Source organism: Cebidichthys violaceus, unplaced genomic scaffold, assembly GCF_023349555.1.
Source record: "Cebidichthys violaceus isolate CVI_PGR_0920_01 unplaced genomic scaffold, fCebVio1.0.p SCAF_6, whole genome shotgun sequence".
Classification (NCBI taxonomy): Eukaryota; Metazoa; Chordata; class Actinopteri; order Perciformes; family Stichaeidae; genus Cebidichthys; species Cebidichthys violaceus.
Window position 1 is genome coordinate 171,296 of NW_027176816.1, and position 4,008 is coordinate 175,303.

General features: G+C 45.3%; 1 protein-coding gene across 1 annotated transcript in view; it reads right to left on the reverse strand.

The window, feature by feature from the left end:
* Positions 1–3,616, reverse strand: part of si:dkey-70p6.1 (uncharacterized protein LOC570575 homolog) — a 15,452-nt gene extending 11,836 nt beyond the window's left edge. The window contains 1 exon segment of the mRNA XM_068733794.1: positions 3,177–3,616. The gene's annotated coding sequence lies outside the window, so the exon portion shown is untranslated.
* Between the last annotated feature and the right edge of the window lie 392 nt (positions 3,617–4,008).

Sequence of the window (4,008 nt, forward strand, 5' to 3'; positions counted from 1 at the left end):
ATGCAACACAACAATGTGTTTGAAGGCTCTGAAAGCCAGTAGGTTAAGTGGACCTTTGAGAATATGTTGCAGATTTCTTTTTATTCCTTGTATTCTCTTTTCTCTAGTGACACACAGGAGACGAGCTATTACTATTATTCTTTTTTTAATCAATCATTTGGTCTACAAAACACCAGAGACCAGTGAAAGATGATAAGAAGCAAAAATCAAAAAAAAAATGATTGAATTTACTTCTTCATAAGACAAAGAAAAGCAGCGCACTCTCTCAAATGAGAAGCGGGAACTGAGGGAATGTCACTTTTTACAGCAGAAATTAGTAATAGAATATCAATAGGTGGGGATCGTTTTTATTCGACCACTTAAAGGTGCGCTGTGAGGATTTAGTGGCATCTAGCTGTGAGCTTGCAGATTGTCCGTTGTGGGCTACCGTAGAAACATGGCGGTGCAACATGGCGGACTCCTGTACAGAAGGCAGTGTGTTGGGTACAGGTGAATACATGAATGGATGAACGTCTGGGTCACAACAAGGACAATGTGAACGACTGTAGAGCTGCAACGACTAGTCAACCGAATTATTTTGATGGAATTGTTTCATTTTTTAAGCTAAATTGCTGCATGACTGCGGTTAACTTTCCTCCATTGATTAATCTGTTGCTTATATTCATAATGAATTGATGAATTGTTTGTTTATATTGCTTGCTATTTTTCCAATCAACAGTCCAAACCCCAAATATATTCAGTTTATAGTAGAGAATAGAGAAAAGCAGAAATGCTTACATTGGAGAAGATGGAAAACCAGAGAATGAATGAATTTAACTATTAATAAATTATCAAAATAGCTGCCAAATCATTTTCTCTTGATTCGACCAATCGATTCATGATTCTATCTGATGTTTCCTGCTTCTCAAATGTTAGAATCTGTGTCTTACATGATAATAAATGGATTTTGAACTGTTTTGAAGACTCTCGCGAAACGTGATTGAGATGTTTCTCTGCTGCCTTATAGACTATTAAACACTAGCAATAGATTAATCAAGAAAATAATCGTTATAGTTGTAGTCTGAATGAATACACATATCACCTGTTGACTTGTGTGTGTGTGTATATATCTCTTTAGAATCTCAACAATGAAATGTTTTTAAGGAAACATGCTGGGCGACACATTCAATGAATCCACATCATACGTTTTAGGCAAATTTAACCAAAGAATTGCACATCATTTTGTCCTTTTTTTAAACAAAATACTCCCTCAAACAATAAAAGTAATGTTCATGGTTTTGGCTCACAGCGCCAAAGTCGACCGGGAATTCTGTTTGTAATCCTCATGAAATGCATTTTTAGGAACACATTTAGCCCTACAGTGTTACAATAAATTGCTACAATAAATACCAACAGGCTTTTACATTTTCTAGGAAAATGCACCGGCATTAACACACGTGTTCGTTATTAATAATACTAGAGCTCCTTTTAAGCTCAGCCAGCCAGCAGTGGCCTCTCTGTCGAATCTGCTCAGGTTTTGATAAACCACCTGGGAGGTTCATGTGGAGCAAAACCTCACCCTCTGTGTGACACAAATAACAGCAGTGTGTGTGTGGTGGTGGTGTGTGAGTGTGTGTGTGTGTGTGTGTGTGTGTGTGTGTGAGAGAGAGAGAGAGAGAGGGAGAGAGAGAGAGAGAGAGAGAGAGAGAGAGAGAGAGAGAGGGGAGGGAGAGAGAGAGGGGGCGGGAGGGGGGGGGGACTGCTATTGTGTGAGAATGTGAATTAGGTCAAATGTTTGCTTGCAACAACGATTAACCATGCCCCTGTGAGGAAGAAAGCTGAGGCTCTGTCTTTATCTGTGCAACGCTTGCCCTCTGATACAAACACCGACTGACGCTATTCACTGCAAATTAAGAATCAATTTATTGTGAACACATGATTCACATCCGTTCCTGCAGCTTTGAAACAGATGCTGAAGAAAAAAAGGGGAACTCATCCTCATCATGTCTTTCACACTGTGTGCATTTATATTTTGTAAAATCCTCCATGTAGGTGTGTGTGTGTGTGTGTGTGTGTGTGTGTGTGTGTGCGTGTGCGTGTGCGTGTGTGTGTGTGCGCGCGCGTGTGTGTGTGTGTGTGTGTGTGGTGTGGCTCATGATGGCACCCACTCAGCAGGCATCAATCACACTGGGTGACGGTTCGGCTGCCCGGCTCGCCGCGCCTCTGGGCTCTGACACCTCAAACTGCAGTGATGCCGGTGACAACAGGTTACAAACCACGGCTCAAAACGATGCGGCTCTCGGACAGAAAAAAAAAACAAAAAAAACATGCAGGATGTGAAATGTGGGGGGGGGGGGGGGGGGGGTGTTATAAATGCCCGTTCAGGTGGAGCTATATAGGCTTTGAGGCGGGTCACAGAAACAGAAGAATTTCAGGCTGATGCAGTGTGCTTTTTTTTTTTTTATCATTGTTTCATTACGCCCCTGCCAGATGTTTTTCTCTCTCTCTCTCCTCCTTTTCTTCTCCTCTAATCATCAAAGTGTTTCCGATTCATTTCCAGATCAAAGTGAGGATGGTAAAGGGTGTAGTGTCCCCGAGGTCAGCTGGCAACTTACACGACAAAGCCAGCCCCCCCACCCCCCCACCCCCGATTTATGAGTAAGGGAGGGAGGGCGAGGAGGGGAGGGCGCGCGAGAGGGAGAGGGGATGCAAATGTTAACGGAAGGTCTAACGTTAATTATCTTGATGCTTCACAGTCGGCAGGGATATCACACTGGGGGTGAAAATGATCGGAGGCTTCCTGCGCCTTCCTCTCACCAAATCACAATCAAGTTCTCTGATGAATCCGTTCATTTTGGGGCTTAAAATCACAAATAAAAAACCGACAATGCAGTACGGGCTGAGGTGGGTGCACACGTGTCTGTGTTAAATGCATGACCAGAGGAGATGAAGGCACAGGCAGGGGCGGACACAAAGAAAGAAAAGGGAAAAACAGGCGGTGGGTTACATTTGCCTGGATGAATAAAGGATGCTGTGTGCCAACTGCGCGTGCAGCTTATCGAGCTGAATCTATAGGCACATATGAATGCCCCCCCCCCCCCCCCCCCCCCCCCCCCCCCCTCCCATCTCCCATCTCCCTCCAGCCTGTCACATAGCCACGGGCACAGAGCATTGCGCTATAGCATCCCTGTACTCACTCAGCTCGGGAGATTTTGGGAGGCGCAGCATCAACCCTGGTCGCTTCCTTCAGTTGCTGCTTCCCCCTCGGACCAGGCGCTCCCCGCGAGCATAATCAATCAAAGGCGATAACTTGGCGTTCTCGGGCTTCAGAAAACGGGAATGCAGCATATTGCATGTGACATCCTATGGGCGCCCGCTGACCCGCTTGTGCGCCCTATCCGCGCGCCTCTGCTCCCCAGCCAGAAGAGAGGCTGGGAAGTGTCGGAACCCGCCTATGTGTGCTTGCTGCTGCTGCTGCTGCCGCCGCCGCTGCTGCTGCTGCTGCGGCCGCTGTATCTCCAATACGATCCCCAGGTTTTTCTCCTCCACGGTCCCTCAAGCCCCTTCCATCTGTACTCGCATCCCCTCGGCTCAGCTACTGTGCTTCCATGTGACAGGCAGAGCTGGAGACCCCCCAATATTGAGTTTTGTCTTTTGATTCTAGCGTCCTCCATCGGAAGGACGCGGAAGTGCGGGCGTAGAGCTGTGTCGAATGAATGAGCCGAGAACGATTCAGGAGGATTTTTTTTTAAGTCGCTGCTAAATGTGCACGAGGCTCTGGTTATTATATCTGTACAATATAAATAAAGGAACTTAATTTCACTGTCAAGTCCATCTTGTGCACAATGAGTTTAGGATTACCTGTTGAAGTTCTTCTTATAATTTGTTTTGAATACTTTACTTTGAGTTCTGAAACATACTTGATACACGAGACCGGCATATGAATCACACATACACACTGACTTTATGTGAGCAACACAACAACAGGTGAAACTGTTGGATGCAATCTTCATTGATCTATTTACTTAT